We start from the raw sequence: 21,681 nt of genomic DNA, 5'->3' as shown, positions 1-21,681 counted from the left end.
CTCAAATCGGTCAAGAGATGGCGCTATGAACTAAATGTTTGTATTTAGAACTTGGAGCCATTCTGTAAACCGCTATGTCGCGGCTAAAATAAAATGGTGCGATTACATTAACATGTATTTCTTGTGACATTTTGATGCATTGAATAAGGGCCGGTCTTATAAATGTGTGCGTTTGTATTTGTTATTACTTATTTATTGAATACCTTTTAGTCTTCCTTTGTTGTTAAACAAAATGCTGACTTTGCGGTTTTCATTACGAAGAAAGAATCTCAGATTTTAGGGTTATAGTTAATGTTGAAATCGACGGAGAATTGTTGTTGTGTGTGTGTGTGTGTGTGTGTGTACACCAAGTCAACAACGTTATCTTTCTTTACAAAACATCATATCCGTGTTTTCGTACATAAATCGGTTTTTGTATGTTCGTTGTTTTATTGTTTTAATTAATAATTGGTTTGTTTGTGAATTTCGCGCGAAGCTACACGAGGGTTATCTGCGCTAGCCGCCTCTAATTTTGCAGTGTAAGACTAGAGATAAGGCAGCTAGTCATTACCATCTACCACCAACTCTTGGGCTACTCTTTTACCAACGAATAGTGGGTTGACCGTACCATTATAATGCCCCCCACGGCTAAAAGGGCGAGCATGTTTGGTGTAACGGGGATTCGAACCTGCGACCCTCAGATTACGAGTCGAGTGCCTTAACCACATAACGTATTTAATTAATAATAGTGTCTGTTTACACCCACGTAACATGAAGAATAAAAATGCTTCTTTTTTATCGCTTATAGTTGTATTTAGTCTGGAAATTAAATATCTGAATATATTTTAGAGAAGAAGTGAACATCACTGCAGAGGTGGCAAAATAATAGACAAGTGACGACAAAAAATAACTGAACACAGTTGAGATAAGTTGTCAAGTCTATTTGTTGATAATGTTTTACACAGGGGACACATTCTGGTATTCGTTACGATAAGTCACGAGGTTTTTACGTTTCAAGTTACCAGACAATATCAAACGAAAATGCTTAAGAATATTAATCGTTAAGACGTTATTTATGGAAAGTTACATGTACAGGGTGGTCCGTAAGTCCCTACCCATCCATATGTTATTATGTTATATTCAATTACGTATGTATTATGAATTTGTTTCTTTTTTCAGAGAAATATGACCGATGTAAGCCCATTTACGCTTGAAAAGCGTATTGTGACATAATATTATGCAGCGAGAATGAAGGTCAGCACACAGATACACTGGATACATAAGATATATGGATGGATAGGAACCTAGGGCCACCCTGTACATAGAAGTAGTCTTATGGTCGGTTGTTATCACTATTCTACGCAAAAGTCGCGCAAGTGTTTAGGAAACCGACCTTATGGTCGGTTCTTGTCAGCACTTTACAGAAACGTCTGGCCCGGCATGACCAGGTAGTCAAGGCACTCGACTCGTATTCCGAAGGTCGCGGGTTCGAATCCCCGTCACACCGAATATCCTTGCTCTTTCAACCGTGGGGGCGTTATAATGTGACGGTCAATTCCACTATTCGTTGGTAAAAGAGTAGCCCAAGAGTTGGCGGTGGGTGGTGATGATGACTAGCTGCCTTCCCTCTAGTCTTACACTGCAAAATTAGGGACGGCTAGCGCAGATGGCCCTCGAAAGCTTTGCGTGAAATTTAGAACAAACCAGAAAAATCACGTAAGTATATAGGAACACCGATCACAAGGTTACTTCTCAGTATTCTACACGAGTCACGTACAGATATTTAGAAATAGTCTTCAGGTCGATATTTGTAACATTATTCGCAAAAGTCACGTTTTACATTAGTCATCTGACCGTTTGTAATGTTCTACACAAAGTGATGTGTAAATATTCAGAGAAATTAGTCGCTAGGTCGTTTAGAGAAGTCACCTGAAAAGGAAGGTTAGTCCTCAGTCGTTATTTATTAATATACGAAACAAAAGTCGTTGTATAAATGATCGTATTAGTCATCTTATGTTCATCATTCGCCGTAATCCAAAAACAGATTTATTGACCACGTTATGTTCATTTTGTGGGAATATATAAGTCGATAATAATTTAATCGTTAGCAGTTTCGTGTGCATGTACGTATGGAGACTTGTCATGTAATGTGACTGATATATTCAGTGATATTCATTATTATTACAAGTTTATTTCTGTGTGTGTGTGTGTCTGTGTTACTGTAACAGGTAATTCAGATATGTGTTATGTAAGTGTGTTTGTTTTTTTTGTAAAATACATCACATTTTACAGTCTATCAACGTGTTTGCACCTAATTACCTGCGATTTCGAAATGATTTGTTATAACCCAGCACGTTTATGTGTACAACAATGTTAAAACTGATTATTGGCATTGGAGTACGGTAACAATGTTTGTGGTTAATGATCGTGAGTGAATCACATGAATATAATACCGTTTCGTGTGTTTAGCTGTGTTTGAGTCAGGTGTAATATTTTCGAAAGATATCACTGCTGAGTTGTTTGGAATTAACCACAAAGCTACATGATGGAATATCTGTGCCCTGTCCGCCACAGGTATCAAAACTCGGTTTCTAGCGGTGTTGAGTTCACAGACATACCACCACGTGACTGGGGTGTCTGGTAGATTGTGGTGATGTTGTGAACATGATACGTTTCAAGTATCATTAAAATATGCACAATATCAGAAGGAAACTGATTAAATGTCGAAAATGTCAACATTAACCTTCAGATTTGTTACACGGCACATCATGTCTTGTGTGCTAGTGTTGAAAAATTGTCAACACGAGCCATCAGGTTTATTACAGAGTAATGGTGCCTGGGATGCTATATGAGTATAGATTGAAATCTCTTATATTATTTTCTCTTGGAAAAAGAAGAGTTACGGGTTTCTTGATCGAGATGTTTATTATCGTAAAGAGAACTGATGTGTTGTTGTATCACCTGTTTCCATATTTAACCTTGAGAACAGTGGGACTAAGGAACACAAGTATAAATTTTAATAGGGTAATAGTCATCTTCAGCGTTTAGATTGGGTTGCCTTCAAATGTTGTACAGCAAGTAAATTTAAAGAAAAGGCTCGATAAGTGTACGAATCATAATGGCTGGCTTTAAGTGTTTTTTAAGTTTTAAAGTATCGAACAGCCGAAACGTTCTATTTTTGATTAATTGTCTTTCATTGAAAAACTACGACATTCTAAAGGTTTGTTGCTTTCCTTACAAGAGGTAGAATGTTTTATCCCGAGAGCTCATAGTTGTACCAACTAATCCAAGGTTTATTTTCACAGTTAATAGAGATGAAAAAGTGTCAGTTATTTACAGCTTTCCTATCTCATTATGTTTGTTTTTATCATGTATTTATATCGTTCTGATATTAAGTAATAATATAAATAAACCTTTAAATAATTATTTATACATGTTTTACTTTGTATATTCTGTGATTTTTTTATTAATCAACTAGCTGAATGCCAGCCATATGATAGTGAATACTTATTAATATATCTTCCCAAAGTTAAATCTAAAGATATGTTTTATGAACATGTGTTTCAAAAATTATATTATATGAACAACATATACATAAAAATGTTTATCGTTTTTTTTGGTACTTAACGAAAACTAGTTTCTGTTGTATATTTGGTCATAAAAGTATTCCTAGGTTAGAATTTGTACTTATGAATATTTTTGTGTTATGTTCAATTGTGCTTCTTGGTAAAGCCTTATTTATGTTGAACCCTGCGAAACACTGGGTCTCGAAGAAATGTATTCTTACGTGGTATGGCAAAGTTGGAACTTTTCTTTAGAAAATGCTTTTACGTTTTTGACTATATTGTTTAAAATATCTTACCTAAAATGAAAAATACCAACAATAATGAATTTCAGCGCTATCTGTTGAATTTAAAATATGTTTAAGTTGTATTTAACACACAGTCACTGGTGTTTATTATGTAATATAATATTATCCCTCACTTAATTAGAATTTGTATTCATTTTTTTTTCGAATATTACAAGAACTTGTTTTAGGTATGATAATATGTACACACAAGTCAATATAATTAATAATAAATAAATAATCTGATTTGACAACGATTTAAACAAGAGATGTCTTCATAATAGTCGAATATTATAACTACTGTGACACCTTACGTTTCTAATCAAAAGTTATAAAAACAAATTCAAGTACCCAGTGTCAACTATCACATTTTCCTGGTTTTTCTTAATATTATGATATTTTACTCTAAACATCTTAAGTCGATAATTTAAAAAAAAAAAAAAATACAACAAATCTTGGAATTTTAACGCGATTCTTTTGCATGAGTCCAAATAATCGGAACCAATGTTGAGCGTTACGAACACAGTTATCGTTTCAGATTTAGAATGGCTTAACTGTACCAATTGTTTCGTTCAACTGTACAAGTTGTTCTTCTGGGTTTCACGTCACTGTTGATGAACTCAAATAAAATAGCACAACCACGTTCCAATATTACACTTTATGTGGGACTTCATAAAGAAACTCACATCAAAAACGTAAAGTTCTGGAATTCGGAGGTCCGACGAGTTCGAATTAATTAATTAATTAATGCGATACCACAAATACTCCCTTTACTGAAGCCGCCCCCAGTAGAACAGCAGTATGTTTACGGACTCATATCGGTAGAAACCGGGTTTCGATACCCATGGTGGTCAAGCACTGAGGTCTTATTGTGTAGCTTTGTGCTAAATTCCAGACAAACATTCTTTCCAAGCCAGCTGATTATAATTAAATATACTTGTCATTAGAATTAGGCCTATTATATTTTTAACATTAGTCTCCTAAGGACTTTTAAGAATTGGAATAGTGTATAATAATATTATTTCAACGCATTATATTCGTCATATCCAATGCCGACGACGCGTTTCGCACATTCCAGAGCTCATCAGACCTGCTGGAATACATCAAATACAGCAGTGGTTGGAACACAGTTTAAATAAGAGTGGTTAAAAGTGGTTAAATAATGTAGTGTTAAAAATATAATAAACTTAACATTAATATTTTCTGACAACCATAATTAATTATAAAGAGGTAGGCTTATTTGTTGTGAAACGTTTTGTAAGATTAAACAATGAAAATTTGCACGAGCTAAACCTATTTCTTTAAGCCATATGTTACAACAAAACTTGTTATGGTGTGGACGGCTTTTACTAGCTGGCGTAGCGTGATTTTAATTAATTCTGTTTGTCATAAGAAATTATTTTGTACACTTAAGATATTTTAGGTGTTTGAATAACGTATGATTGTACAGAAATATTTAATTATTCATTCTTATTAAGCAGACTAGCTGATAATTTATAAGTGAGTTTATCTTTTATTTACCAGAACATTGTTAATTTCTTTGAAGGTATTGACAATTTAGCACTGATCGCAGCCCGATGACGACTACGACAAGGTATTGACAATTTAGCACTGACCGCAGCCTGATGACGACTACGACACGACATTGACAATTTAGCACTGACCACGACACGATGACGATTACGATGAGATTTTTGTTGAATTAAGCTTAGAGCTACACAATGCCCACAATGGGTATGGAAACCCGGTTTTTAGCGTGATTAATCTTCAGTTTTACCCCTGGTAAGCTGATTACGATACGATAAGTCACGGATGATTTGATACTGACCATGGCATGATAACAACAAGACAACTAAGGACAATGCAAAGTTTTTCGTCAGGTTTTATGGTTGCTCTAGATGGCTGGGACTCCAATAAGTTATGGTTACATCAGGATAGGTTTCACTCTATGACTAGAAATCCAAGAAAGTGTGGCCACGTAAAGTGTTTTTATCTGGTTTTATGGTTGCCCTGCATAGCTGGGACTCCAATAAGATGTGGCTATATTAATCGTACATTTAAACTCCCAGCAACGCTTTTGCTAACCATTGAAAATTAACCATACATATAAAGTCAAAAGACTATGTGCTCACCGGCTTCTGTTCTCTTGGTTTGCTTAAAGTTTTTCTTGGAAACAGACGTCAGCATACAGTAGAATCTCAGTGAACCTTCTGTTAAGATAATATTTTTCTCTTTCGCAGAAGCTTATCTTAATGAAAAATTGCAATGTTGGACAAGAGTGGCCGCTGGCTCTTACGATGCAGTAAGTAGTTCCAAGAGCGGCAGGATACGTTCTTACATCCAACAAAGAAACATTAAGTAATCCCCCCCCCTCCATTATGGTGGTACGTACTACAGCAACGATCAAATCCAAATATGTAACTAAAGCTCATCTAAAGAATCCATAATATAGGTAGGGAACGCTTACGTCACTGTTGTATGAGAATCGATCATCTACGTCATACCTTACCTGCCACCTGCATCCAATCACATTTATCTTTAGTTTTCAAAAGTGCTTTGTTACTTGAATTGGTTAACGTGTTGGTGATATACACTATTTTAGGTGCTCATTATTTTCTGTAGATGTCGTGTTCGTAGGCACAACATGGAAATTGGCTTCACTTATAACCTTCGTTTCCTGGTCATCGTTGTTCGTACAAGAATCCGTTAAAGTTGTGAATACAGCGTCTGATGAACACGTACCGTTAAGTGTTAACGAATGCCTCTTGCAGTTAAAAGTCTTAAAATGTAAAGTTATCTCATTTTTACATCCAAAATCTAATGTCTTATTTTATAACTGGCAATAGGTGTAATGCAGCATAAAATAAGTAAAGCTATTTCCTTTCTGTATTTACGTTGTATCCCGGTGGAACAGCGGTAAGACTTTTGATTTACAACCGTAAAATTATTGGTTCGATTCCCTTCGGTGGATACAGCAGATAGCTCGATGTAGCTCGAATCTAAGGACACACACACACTGTATCTATGTTTGTTTTAGAATTTTTACCTGTAAGTTATGTCATAGGATTGTCTCCATACACTTTTCCCTCAGTTTAAACTGATTAATAAACTTGACGGAAGGCAACTAGTCAACAGCAATCACCGCTAACTTTTGGGCTTCACATATCTGACCCCACAGGGGGGGATTGACTGTCACTGTTATAATGTTCCCATACTTTCAAAGTGCGGATCGCGTTTTTGCGGCAAAGGAAGCGAACTACAAACGCTAGAATTCACAGTTTAGTCACGCCAAATATTTGGCCACCCGTGAATAAAAGAGGAGGATGAAAAGCTCAGACCAGTTGTTTGCCCTTAACTGTCGGTAAACGTCATGGATGGAATATATGGTTAAAGTTAGGGAACAGTGTCTTCGGAACGTTGTGATGAGCAAGTAAAGTGTATCAACCAGATGGATCTGACATCCGTAGATTGACTTTGTATAAACCAGATGGATCTGACATCCGTAGATTGACTTTATATCAACCAGATGGATCTGACATCCGTAGATTGATTTTGTATCAACCAGATGGATCTGACATCCGTAGATTGACTTTGTATCAACCAGATGGATCTGACATCCGTAGATTGACTTTGTATCAACCAGATGGATCTGACATCCATAGATTGACTTATATAGCAACGGAATTGTCGGTTTATATAACCACAGAAACGCTGTGACGTTACTTATTATCATATGAAATCATGTTTTACGTGTCATTGTAGCAGGTTTTTGGCTTATTATAGGTGGAGTTACTTTTGTTAGTGTCTTCTGTACAAAAAAAAAATGATTAAGAAGTGTCTTTACATGAAATTCTTTTACGCTTCAATAGAGGGATTAACTTTTGATAAACCTTTTTATTAGCTATATTTTCGTGCACCAACAACACCAAGTGTGAGGAGCACGTGTACCCGATTCAATTTTATTACTCATCACGATCTCTACCAGCCTACCCTCGTGAAATACATTAGTCCAAAGGGTTTAACGTCGCGAGTCCAAAACTGCAATTAGAATGTCTCAAATTGGACAAATGATGACAGAACAACGTGTTAAAAGTTTATACTTGAAAAACCAAAACTGAACAAACTCAGAGCTAGTCTATGAGCCGTTTTACCTCGGTTGAAAATGACTTTGACGTTAACGTATGTCAATAACGTAGTTGTTTTGGCGTGGTTTAAAAAAAATAATTAACACTTCGTTGTGACGCCATGTTTGTCAAGTGATGACAGAACTATGAGCTAAAAGTTTACACTTGAAAAGCCAAAACTAAACAAACAAATACAAACTTTGAGCTATTCTATGAGCCGTTTTGCCTCGGCTGAAAATGATTTCGATGTTAACTTATGTCAATAACGTAGATGTTTTGGCATGGTTTTTTAAAAAAATTAACACTACGTTGTGACGTCATGTCAAACCCACCGGCACTAAGTACTTCAACTTGTAACTTATTCGTTCAACAGACCACTCGAGTTTATTTTGCTCAGTTCAAATTTTATATTGATATCAAGTTATCGTTACACTTGAAGAGAATGTTGTTAATGGCTTGAAATTGTTATCAGATGAAGGAAGCCCTTGTACCTGTTGCACTTTAATTTTCACGCCAACTATGATTAGCGTATAAAGTTTAACGAATCGATGTGGGACTTCGTATTTATCTAATGCTGCCTGTAGCTAACGTAATTGATGGAAAATTAACGAGACCCATTACACATCTGGTTCCTGTGCCCATGTTAACAGGAAATTTCAACTCTTTTACAGATCGTTTTACTCGATTAATGTGAATGTTGGGAAAGAACGAATATGTGTCGTGTGATGCTAGTAGAGCGCCACCTGTGAAGGAACACGGAAGTAGTATTAAAAGAAAGTTTGAAGGTAACAGAATAATTAAATTTAATAGAAGAGAACCAGGCCACGTCAAGACTATTTATGTTGAGGGATGATAGAGCCAAAAAGTGTTGTTATATATTTTTATCTTTATCTGGCAATACACAACAACGACAGCAGCGTAAAAAAAAATTCTATTTTTTGTTTCATTGTGTGGCAATATTATACAGTAAGATAACGACAAGGTAAAGATTTTTCACTATACTATTCAATAATAAGAATGAAACCCTATCCTTTGAGGCCCGGCAGGGCCAGGTGGTTAAGGCACTCCACTCGTCATCTGAGAGTCGCGGGTTCGAATCCCTGTCACACCACACATGCTTGCCCTTTCGGTCGGGGGGAGCGTTATAATGTGACGGTTAATCCCACTACTCGTTGATAAAAGAGTAGTCCAGCGGGAGGTGATGACTAGTTGCTTTCCTTCTTAGTTTTACACCGGTAAATTGGGGACGGCTAATGCATCTATCCCTCGTGTAGCTTTGCGCTAAATCCAAAAGAAATAAATCCTAGCCTTTGGTAAATTATTTATGTAGGATTAACCTTTAATTTGCTATCAACATTTTTTATCAGGATCACATACGGATGAAATGCGACCCTTAGTTTTAGTATGTGATATTCCATTGTGTCAGAAGATTTGCAACGGTAAAATCCGGAGCTTAATTTCTTGTTGTGTTGAAATGCGGATACCTTATTTTGTAGCTTTGCGCCAAAACAAACAAATGCATAAACTCAGTTTCAGTGCACGTTTGTTTGTGCTCTTTTTTTATTGTGTACTTATTGTCAACTGGTGGATTACTCATACCCAACGCGTTATATTCATATTCTATTAATATTTAATAAATTGCTCGACGATTTTGTCGTTTTGTTAGTATATAAATTTAACTCGAGACCATCCTACTTTTCACAATAAATGTTCATACAGCTTACTTTAGCTGTAAAATGTGAATTACTCAAACTAGTTTGGAATATTGGTGGAGATCTAATTATTTTCTTTCAGTTAATTATCAACACGGGAACGGAAACTGAATTGCTGAACTTTAATTAATGTAATATAGCTTGTAAGATTTAAGAATGTATTAAGATCGCTTAGGCTTAGTTCATTATTTGAATTTAGGTTTAACTTTTGTGTCAGCTGACTCTGTTTTTCCAAATACGATTGATATTAGAAAGCTTTTAACACGAATGTTCATAGGCGGCAGAACGAAGCCGAAAGCGGGAACTGAGGTGTCTAGGCCTATATTTACATATACGTCGACAACCTATAATATTCTAGTAATGCTGGGAGGTAGAGGGCGGTAAAGAGTTATTCTTCATGTTTGAAAGTTTTATAGGGAGCACCCTCTGGCTCCCCTCTCTTTATAATTTACGAGACTGACTTACGTAGCCTACCCAGTTTTGTGGTTTTTTATGAGAGCCCAAAGTGTACCCAAAATGTCGTAGTGTGACGTCTCGGTTATTTTGCACAAACCTATATGTTTAAGCGTCAAGTTGCTTTCTTATTCCAGTAAGTTGTATTTTCTCCTATTAATATGATCCGTAATCAACCTTTTTATTCCAGTATTTAATAGAGACATAAGCACATATTTTGACACGAAAAGTGGGGGAGACCCGGCATGGCCAAGCGTGTTAAGGCGTGCGACTCGTAATCTGAGGGTCGCGGGTTCGCATCCCCGTCGCGCCAAACATTCTCGCCCGTTCAGCCGTGGGGACGTTATAATGTGACAGTCAATCCCACTATTCGTTGGTAAAAGAGTAGCCCAAGAGTTGGCGGTGGGTGGTGATGACTAGCTGCCTTCCCTCTACTCTTACACTGCTAAATTAGGGACGGCTAGCACAGACAGACCTCGAGAAGCTTTGTGCGAAATTCTAAAACAAACGAAAAGTGGGAGGGGCCCCTAGTGGTCATTTACCTTTGTTTTTGCTTATGAAACATTGCTGCGTTATTGTTTACAGTTTTATTAGTCCTTATGAACTGAAGCAACAAGCATAAAATTGACGTAAATTTTTCGTATGTTTACTTATATCGAGACGTACGATCACACACACAAGACAGATAGCATGCTCTTTTATTTGCAGTTTATTCTCGGTAGCGTGCAGGCCCTATCTCATTTCCTATCTTAATGTATTGATAGAAGTTATTACTTTAAAATCATATCAGTTTATACAGTATTCGAGTTTAGACGACATAGTCATCGATCATTACAGATCGTTTTCAGAGATCTGTTCAGCCCTTGAAAGTTGACTGCATGCAGAGACTGAGTCGCCACAGTCTGCTGAAACAGTGATGTAAGCTTTTATGAACTCAGTGCTTCACTTAAGACTTTGATAAAAGTACGTAGGAGGTTAACTAGTTTTAAAGTGAAAGAGTTATTGACAGTCATAAAGCTCACAAACTTTTATCTTAACACTTTAAACTTAAAATTTGTGACTCACTTTACTTAGGACTGGGGAAGTTACTAAATCACCTAAATTCATTATTTAAAAAAGAAAATGACTCGTATACTTTACTCATAGAAATCAGTGATTTATATAAGTCACTAATCGAAAACGTAGTGACTCGCTTCATTTAGGCAGTTGAGGTGACTGACTCACCTAAATCACTAATTAAAAATGTAATGACTCACTTTATTTGAACACAGAGAAATTACTGACTCACCTAAGTCACTAATTAAAAATGTAGTGACTCACTTTATTTGAACACAGAGAAATTACTGACTCACCTAAGTCACTAATTAAAAATGTAGTGACTCATTTTACATAAATAATGAGAAAAGCTACTAACTGTACTTAATTATAAACGTAGTGTCTCGCCAAACAAAATATTTGGAAACTTATTTATTCACTTCACTCAGAAGAGTTAATGACTTATCTAACTGAATCACACTGGAGATGTAGTAACTCATTTTATCTAACACTTGAGAGAATCCAGTGACTCAACCACATAAATTGTTAGAAACGTAGTAATCACCTAAGACTGAAAAAAATGAGTGTCTCTCGGAGGAGGAAAGAAATTATGACTTACCTTAACACTAAATGAACTTGGCTAGCTCACTCACCTTACAGCTAAGACGTTTTTCACAAGACCCGTAAACCTTTATTTCACTGTCTAAAAACAGAAACATTTATTAAATGATCTAAGTTAGTGCTTAGGGAACTTATTGACTTCTTAAGTTAAACATTGTGTATTCAATATACTTCATTTATTACCCGACCACTCGTTTTAACACTGGGATAAATTAGTGCCCTCGTAGTGTAGTGGATTACATACATACATACATATTAGTTTGTTATAACCAAAAACAAGCCGAAACAAAAAATAAATTAAAAATTTCTGCACTAATTGAAAAGATCCCAAGGTACAAGTTATAATGTGGGATATAAAATGTACCCTAGGTTTTGGAGGTGACTGCGAAAGTAGGAACCACAATGCACCGGTGGAGATACACCGTCTATTAGTTTTAACCTCCATTCGCCAGTATCACATAAAGAAATAAAATGAAGGAATAGCAATAGAAATAATAGATACAGAAATTGGGAGAGCGAGATGTGGGTGCTCAAGTCCACATATTACTAATCTATATTACCCTTCACTGCTTGCGGACAGTTATGGGAAGGTGACTGCTCTCCAAAGTAAAGAAGAAAAATTGAAAAATAAGAATAAGAAAAGTAAGTTACTACTAGAGGGAAAGTAAGTTAAATAAACTTACCTCTAGATGCTAGCGTTCCACTCCAAGATTGGTTAACCTGCCTAAACCTCGAAAGTGATTGACACAGATTAACACTTAACTAATGATCACAAAGACCTAATTTAACACTTGGAATTACTAACGCCACCTGATACTGTGAATGTTTTTTCTACTTTTATATTAGGAATGGTTCAACTGTTTCGATAATTAGTTTTTTATATAATTTAACACTGGGAATGTCTGTTCTAACTTTACATTGGGAGTGGTTCAGCTCTTTTAACTGTGAAAGTGTTTTATATAATTTAACACTGGGAATGGTTCAGGTGTTTCAATGCTAAGTGTTTCATCTGATCTAACATTCAAAATATATCGCCTAATCCACGCTGCGACAACGTGAGTCCTCTATCTTGTATCACCATGGCAACGTAGGGAGACACCTAACATAATACAGCGTCTGACCTAGTTTAACATCGAGAAGAGACGTTAGCTTGGGACACCTAATATAATTCTTAAAGTTGGCTGTTTAACACCATCTTTTTTTAAAAAAAAAAACTTAACACTGTAATAATACTTTTATAATTCATAATTACCAGTAAAATGTGTTGATTAACGCAGTAATTCTCGTTGACCTCGCACTTTTAAGTCCAACCATAAGAACCATCCTACCTGGACTCAGAATCGGTGGAACGTTAAATACCGTAATTAAATAACATAAAAGTTACATTAAATTATACAGGAAGGACGCTTCGTGCTTTGCACAGCGTATTCTAACGCAAAATCAAGTTCCAGCTTGGAAATAAAAAGTGAAGTTATAGCTTAACGCATGAATACATTTTAACAAGTTTTTTAGTGAGTCATGGCGTACTCTAAGAGGCATTCAATCTCTTTCACACATAACAGTGTTAAGTTTGATCATTAGAGTTTCGAATAAAACAAGTTAATTAAAAAATTGGTTACATTATTTGTATTTCATCAGAATGTGACATTATTGATAGGAATGAAAATTTTCGTAAGGCACACTGTACGCCTCCTAAGATTCCCTACCTGACGTACATAGGTGGTTAGGGCGCTCGATTTGCAATCTGCATGTTGCGAGTTTAAATCCCCGTTTCATCAAACATGCTTGCTCTCTCAGCTGTAGGGGTGTTATAACATGACAGTCAATTCCATTATTTGTTGGTAAAAGAGTAGCCCTTGCGTTGGCGGTGGGTGGTGATGGCTAACTGCCTTCCCTTTAGTTTTCACTGCTAAATTAGGGACGGCTAGCACAGATATTCCTCATGTAGCTTTGAGCGAAATTCAGAACAAACCAAACTCAAGATCCGCAGATAACAGTCGATGACAGTAAAGTCCTGTAAGAGTGTAGTTCGTTAATTTAACGAATAATTTGATCTTTAAAGAATATGAAAACTAGTTTCGCACGTTGGGTCAGGTTTTATCATCTAGTAGCTTGAAGTTAAGTTCAAATTTCACTAACGTATATCGGTACAACAGATTATAGAATGTGTTTTTCTGTAATGTGATGCATTAATGGTAGCGTTCTGATGATGCATCAGTCGGTGCTTATCCCTACTAAAAGCACATTTTTGCTGTTGCTGCATGAGTACTACTCTTTCATGAAAATGGAATTGAAACGCTTTCTAGATTTTCTTGATTTGAGGATGTGTGTGTGTGTTATATGAAACACGACTCGTCTGGAAAAGTAATAATGGCTTATAAGTTTTGGTATACTTGAAGGTTTTTCATTATCATTGCTCAAGAGTGATTTGCTGTCTTCTCGTGAGAGGAATACATCTTGTAGAGTGTATAGCGTACAGTTTGGCTTTGCGATATTTGTTTTTAACTACCTTTACTTTGTCATGAATGCCAGTTGCGGCTGTGAACTTTTGAGTCAGTCTCAGAGTAAGTACCCTACGACTGGAAAAACGTAAATTGACAGGTAGTGGTTTTCCTTTTGTTTTTAGACTAGTTTCTACCTTGTACAATAATTTAACGAAGTGTACCACTGGTCTAAAAACGTTTCCACATTTTATTAACACTATGATTGGTTCACCCATCTTAACACTGAGATTGGCTCACTTATCTCAACGCAGAATGGTGAATGGTTTGTTTATATTAACACTAAGATTGGTTCACCTACCTTAACATAAAATAGTTTAATTATTTAAAAATTAAAAGTGATTTACCTTAACACTGAACATTTGTTCACTTACTTTAACAAAGCGTGCTTTAATGACTTTAATATGAAAACTGACCCATCTTAACTCGAAATAGTTTGTCTGCCTTAACATTGGCATTGGTTCCCTTACCTTGACATAGATTGGTTTATTTACTTTAACACAAGAAACTGGCTCACATAGTAAGAGTTAACTTCTCATTATAATGTAATAAATCTTAATGTTCAAAGTCTCCTTGATAATTTCATTCTGATAGAAAAGCTGCCATTTTGACATAATTCCAAGAAGTGTTCATGATACTGAAATTACTGTGTTACATTCACTGTTGATAGTTTTAATTTGCAACTTACTTTGTATGCAGTATTTCTAATTTTTGTTTAGCATAAGAACGAGAGAAAACTGTTTTGTTTCCGTATCTCCCCTTGTAAAAACCCGTGTAAATATGATATCGCATAATTAAACCATTCTCCTTTAATATGTATCCAACTAGAATAATTCAAGTATTTTTTATAACATACATAGATGCCTATACCGATTGTTATTTAACTGGCACATGAACTTTGACAGAAAGACACCGAGTGCAGCTCCCGTTAGTACAGCGGTAGGTCTACGGATTTACAACGCTAAAATCAAGGGTTCGATTCCCTTCGTTGGACTCAGTATATAGCCCGATGTGTTTTTGCTATAAGAAAAACATATACGCACAAATAAAAAAATATTTTTAAGATAGAAAGTAAATGTAGGGATGGCTGACATCAGTGCTACAAAATCAATGTAAACAAGATGGTAGGATGATAACTGTATCATTCTTACATATTACATCCGTACTGTCTTGTTTACGTTATTACAAGCCATCCCTACGTTTATTCTTTACTTGTTTGCTTGTATTTAAATGCAGTGTTTCAATAGACACAGGAAGGTTGTATTTATAAACAAATTCTAAATACAATGATGTTTCAACCATAATATTTATTGTTTATCTTTATTAACTGGTAATTTTGTTCCACACTGTATTTAATCTATTGTTATTATTAAAAGGATAGTGATAACATAATTTAATATTAGAATTATTTTAATTGCTACTATTCATTATCAGATATACCATTTGAAACTATGTCACCTCAGTGACATTGGTTGACATCATTTTTTGGTTTTTGAGTTATTATGTAATAACAAAGAACCAGAAGAGAGAAGAAAAAATATTCAAACCTTTAGATATGATAATAACAGACAGTTTCAGAATTTGTGACTTAGTCATTACATAAATGTTATTATAAAAGAAAGCACTGTATAGTATTGTAAAGTTCTGATGACCTACTGAGGATGTATTTAAATACCATTTCGATAAACAATCTGAAACATACATCCTACACGTGCAGTGAGTGCTACCATCTGTCTGATATATGACTAATGGGTTCAGGCTGAAACGTAAAATCTGAAGTTAAGACACTGGAAAAAAGTTTCAAAATAAATATATAGAAGACATTTAGCTAAACTTTGTATGTCTAACGTTTATTCTAAAAACATATACCAAAGTTAAATAAAATGTTTGAGTTAAAAATCAGCTCATTTCTTCACTTCCAAATAAAATTTTCAGGATGGAGTAAACTTCATTTGCTGAAAATAATTAAATGTCTTTACATGTATATATTTAACTGAATTACTTAAACCATATAAAAGAAAATAAGGTAAACTCATATATGTACTTCTGAGTGTTAAATGTTTAAATGAGAACTTGCATGTTAATGTTGTTTTTGAATTTTCGCGCAAAGCTACACGAGAGTTGTTTGCGCTAGCTGTCCCTAATTTAGCAATGTAAGACTAGGGAGAAGGTAGCTAGTCATCACCGTCCACCGCACCGCCAACTCTTGGTCTACTCTTTTATCGAACAATATGGTTGACCGTGACATATAACGCCTCCACGGCTGAAAGGGTGAGAATGTTTAGTATGATGGGGATTCGAACCTATGACCATCGGGTTACGAGTCGAGCGCCCTAGCTACTTGGTCTTGTATGTTAATACTTGTGCATTTTTATTCAGGTAAAAGGTGTGCTGCAATATGTAAATGTTAGCACTATTAAATAAAAAGTCTTTGACTTGTTTTATACATAAAGCTCTTGCAAGTTTTGAATATAAAAGATAACCTTTAAAGTAAATAGTTTTCTGTGTTTGTTCCTTGTTAACTACGAAGCTACGTAATACAACAGGTTGTCTGAAATCCAATTTTCAGCCTTGTAAGTCCTCAGACGTGGTGCTGAGTCACCAGTGGGAGATGGGTTTGCCTTTGTAAAAAAAAAAAAAATTATAAACGTTATAAGCGTAGCCAGTAAAGTGAAAAAAAATTAGTTAGGAGTTTTAACCACAATGTGTTCATGTATCTACACATTCTGTAATACTTGACTAATGTAAACACATGATTTTATCTCTACGTTCGTACATTGATTACTCTAGACTCTTACGGCACCTGAAAAACGAAGATACAATAAATGTATGAATAGAAAATTTCCATTAACTGTTTATATGTATGGTTATCGAGGGCTATCTGCGCTAGCCGTCCCTAATTATGCAGTGTAAGACTACAGGGAAGACAGCAAGTCATCACCACCCACCGCCAACTCTTGGGCTACTCTTTTACCAACGAATAGTGGGATTGACCGTCACATTACAATACTCCCACGGTTGAAAGGGCGAGCATGTTTGGTGTAACGGGGATTCGAACCTGCGACCCTCAGATTACGAGTCGAGTGCTTTAACCACCTGACGTCTTTAATTAATAATAGTGTCTGTTTACACCCACGTAACATGAAGAATAAAAATGCTTCTTTTTATCGCTTATAATGGTATTTAGTCTGGAAATTAAATATCTGAATATAGTTTAAAGAAGAAGTGAACATCACTGTAGAGGTGGCAAAATAATAGACAAGTGACGACGAAAAATAATGACTATACTACAGCTTACAATAAAGAATACATTTATATAGTAAAGTTTCTATGTATTATTTAGATTATAGACTGACCAATCACCGATTCAGGATGTTTCTTTTTTATGTGTGTTAAAAAGTTTCGATAGATAATAGGGAAGCATACTTTTGTTTTCATGTATACCCAGCTCTGAAGTAAAGTTCATGCTATAGTTAAACAAAAATCGAAATTCTATAACAAATTAAAGGCCAGAATGTGTTTGTTTATGTGTCAAAAAGTGATCGAAAAAATGTTGAAAGAAGAAAAATCCAATTACGTAGGATCAGTTTGTGATTGGATGGTTATGAAGTCACGTGATACATTATTCAATACTTCCAGTCTGAATCTTTTTTTTTTTTTTTCAGCTATAATTTGTTTCTATAAGTAGTTCTTATGTATACAGTTAGTTTATGGTGAAGAGGGGGAAAAGAAATGATGCGAATTTTCCACGTCAATGGAGATAAATTTCGAAGTCATTTTATTTTAATATTTTCAAATAAGAAGTATATAACACGATTTAAATATTGAAATAACTTAGTTTAAAATATGGAAAGTTCAGTTGTGAATTATTCAAGCATCGAATTAAGCTTCCACAATATTTAGTATATTATGTTGTTATATCCTGTTTTCAGTACATTTTCTTAACGACGATTTTTGAGTCTCAGTTTTCGCTTTTGTATGTGATCTGTATCAAATCTCAGTTTTACCTTCTTCCAAGAACTTTTTTAGGACTATTTATTCTCCCTTCAAATGGGTTCCCAGCATAATGTTATCCTTCCTTTAATTGCTTTAACCCTACACAGTTTATTATTTTTTTTAATCATTCTGTTTCTATTCAGTTTCAACCTTACTTGAAACGCCTCCTGTTTGTATATTTTTAACATTTCTTCAGTTCCTTATTATCTGTACGTGCCTGGTGGTGTTTCCAATACTCGTTCAAATCCAAAGATAACGTATTTCATCTTTCTTTTTATCACTTCAATCGTGTCAGACAATCAAGATGAGAGAAAGCGTTAGAATACTTTTCAACGATATGGTTTTGAAAATGTAGCGTCTTTTAGAGAGAGAAAAACATATAATTTAGGTTTTAGTGTATGTTGTTAACTGATGTAGCTACTGCGCGTGTTTCTTTTATAATTTTATTTACGCACGTTACTTCATTGTTCATAAAAGCAGCAACACACAGTAACATTTAAACCTTGTAGAGAAAGTAAGTTCTCTCAGTTTCAGTTGCGAAAATATGTTCGCGACACTAATATCTGTGGCGTGACCTACTGATTAACACGTTGGACTCTGAATTCGAGGGTTCGTGATTTGCATCATGTTGCAAAAGAATATACCACGCTTCGTTTGTTTGTTTTGGAATTTCCCGCAAAGCTACACGAGGGCTATCTGCGCTAGCCGTCCCTAATTTAGCAGTGTAAGACTAGAGGGAAGGCAGCTAGTCATCACCACCCACCGCCAACTCTTGGGCTACTATTTTACCAACGAATAGTGGGATTGAACGTCACATTATAATGCCCTCACGGCTGAAATGGCGAGCACGATTGGCGCGACGGGGATACGAACCCGCGACCCTCAGATTACGAGTCGCACGCCTCAACACGCTTGGCCATGCCGGGCCACCAGTTGTCAATGAGTTATACTTTTCTGCGCCTTCATAGGCACTATAGTTTCTGTTGTGTGTCGTGTTTCTCTTTAATAATATATAGTTAAATCATTAGAAAGTAGATAATTACACAGTGAAGAAGCTGAGTACGTTGTATTAAAAAATTTTGGAGCCTCACCACGTCGTTACAGTCCATGTCGCCACGCATATATATGCTTCATATGATGACCGCTTATCTTAAGAAACACCCCATTAGTTCAGTGGTAAGTTTGAGAGATGATAACGCTAAATATTTGGTTTCGATACACAAGATGAGAAGAGCACAGATAGTCCAGCCAATTTTAACATTCCATTCACACGGAAGTCCATGGCGCTGCATTTGGCTGCTTGGCCTGTATGTCTAATTCTTCAAGTGCTTGAGTTGTGGGACAACTGAACAGGTATGTCATGGAAGCAAGTTGCGTACACGTTGACTTTTCGTCTTTTCATTCTTGATTATGTTACATACTGTTTGTTGCTTGAGGCATGTGGGTTCCGTCTTGCTGCTGTTTTTTTTTCTCAACAGTTCATGGGCCCGGAGTTGATATATATTTCTTTTGTTTTTTTTTTTCAAGTACATGAGTTATCCCTGTTTTGGAAATTCTAAATCCTCGATCTCAACACGACTTGATGGTCTGAACGTATGAATATATTGCTTTGGAAATAGCTATAACATACTCTCCTCGCTTTAAAAGAAACGACCTATTTTGGGTGATATCACCCTATTTACAAAATAACAAGCTATGTCAAAATGTAGTTCTGATACATTGCGTTCCATCAGTATCGGCTGTTACTATCAAGTTATGTGATGATTTGTGCATTCAAAAACATTTTAATGTAAGGTACTCGACCTTCTTTATTTGAATAATCTTTATCATGGTTGGTGTAGGGTTTTTGGTTGGTTTCAGGTTCACTTTAGTGATTACGGTTATTTGCCTGTAAAGAATGGTAATCCTATCGTGAAACAATGTTTGCTAGAGTCGAGTCAAGGGAAGGCACGTTACGAGGGTGCATCATTTCTAGTTTTTGATTTTTCTTCTTGTCCGCCAGGCTCAGATTGTTTGAGCATCAAAAGCTACAATTTTCTAAAGCAATAAATCGAAAGCTTCTTTGAAAATAACGTATGACTGTTATCGCTAACAAATATACATTGTGGCTTGATTGTGAATCCAGAGCAAATAACGTTCTGTAAAAAGAACACAAGTCACTAAATAGGAGAGAAGGGTTTGTTTGTTAGTATATTGAGCATCCATTATTTGAACACAGTAAATCAGTATAGTCAACATTCGCTATCTTAACACAGTAAATCAGTATATTGAATAACACACATTTTAACACAGCAATTCTGCATACACGCCAGCCTTCCCGGTTGTTTCTATTAATAATCAATTTCACAACAAACAGATAATAACCATTTGGCAAATGTTATTACTAAAACAGAAGTAGCTACACCCATTAAGAATAGGAAAAAAAAACAAAGCACTGGGTGAAGATAATAAGAGAAAACCATTCTCATAAGAAGAGAAAGGCACTTGGAAACTGTTTGGTCATTTAACAACATTATTCAACCTTTCCCTAACTTCAGGTTATATGTCAGCCTAGTGGAAGAACCAAATGTTCTTATATTTCTAAAGGAAGGTCTGTTTGTTTGTTTTTCTCAATTTCGCGCAAAGCTGCACGAGGGTTATCTGCACTAGTTGCCCCTAATTTAGCGGTGTAAGAGTAGAGGGAAGGCAGCTTGTCATCACCACCCACCGCCAACTCTTGGGCTACTCTTTTACCAACGAATAGTGGGATTGACCGCAACATTATAATGCTCCAACAACTGAAAGGGGGGGGCATGTTTGGTGTGACGGGGATTCAAACCCGCGACCATCAGATTGCGACTCGAGCGCCCTAACCACCAGGCCATGCCGGGCCAAGAAGAAGTTTAATGAACGAACTGGAATTGTTGAATGCTAAAAATAACAATAGGAAAAAAATACACTCGTGAAATGAGATTGTTTAAAATGAATTAAGAGACAATATTGACAGAAAAGTAAATCATCAACATCTGACAACAGGGCAGTAAAAATCGTTAGAACGTCTTCTGAGGATGGAGATAAGTGCTGAACACACAACATTATTGTTTTAGGAAGGTTGTAACTGTAAATGGCTCCAACATTTATCTTCCGACAGGGAACGGGATATTTACTTGTGACGTAACAACATGCTGAAGGAAGTTATTCTGAGAAATAAAACTGGCTTAGACATCGAATGTGAGGAGCGTTTAAAACTGATCCTTGTTATGCCTATATGTTAAATGCATCCATCAAAACTTTCTTCCATAAAGTTCTTCAGGTGTTCCAATTATATAAGGGACGTGTTAGTCGCGTGCTTATGAATAGAGAAAGTTTTTGCACTGTGAGGTGAGTTAGAATTACATGAGAGAAAAAAAAGATCGCCAAACGAGATTGCCTGT

The 21,681-nt window shown here is 35.7% G+C and overlaps 2 protein-coding genes across 12 annotated transcripts in view; one reads left to right on the top strand and one right to left on the bottom strand.

Moving 5' to 3' along the window:
* LOC143223603 (uncharacterized) overlaps nt 1-21,681 on the top strand; it is a 237,980-nt gene that overhangs the window by 68,886 nt on the left and 147,413 nt on the right. The gene's annotated exons all lie outside the window — the stretch shown is intronic.
* LOC143223604 (tetraspanin-11-like) overlaps nt 1-21,681 on the bottom strand; it is a 54,297-nt gene that overhangs the window by 5,185 nt on the left and 27,431 nt on the right. Inside the window, exon 4 of one of the 7 annotated variants that reach the window (XM_076451765.1) lies at nt 16,756-16,893. The exons of 5 other annotated variants lie outside the window; for them this stretch is intronic. The gene's annotated coding sequence lies outside the window, so the exon portion shown is untranslated. Of the gene's footprint in view, nt 1-11,803; nt 11,854-16,755; nt 16,894-21,681 lie in introns of all 7 variants that reach the window. One more of the 7 variants, XM_076451769.1, reaches the window with a different exon arrangement.

Source organism: Tachypleus tridentatus, chromosome 8 (assembly GCF_004210375.1).
Source record: "Tachypleus tridentatus isolate NWPU-2018 chromosome 8, ASM421037v1, whole genome shotgun sequence".
In the NCBI taxonomy this organism is placed as follows: Eukaryota; Metazoa; Arthropoda; class Merostomata; order Xiphosura; family Limulidae; genus Tachypleus; species Tachypleus tridentatus.
The sequence above is the reverse complement of the archived record's forward strand: the minus strand, read 5'-3'. Positions and strand labels throughout refer to the sequence as shown.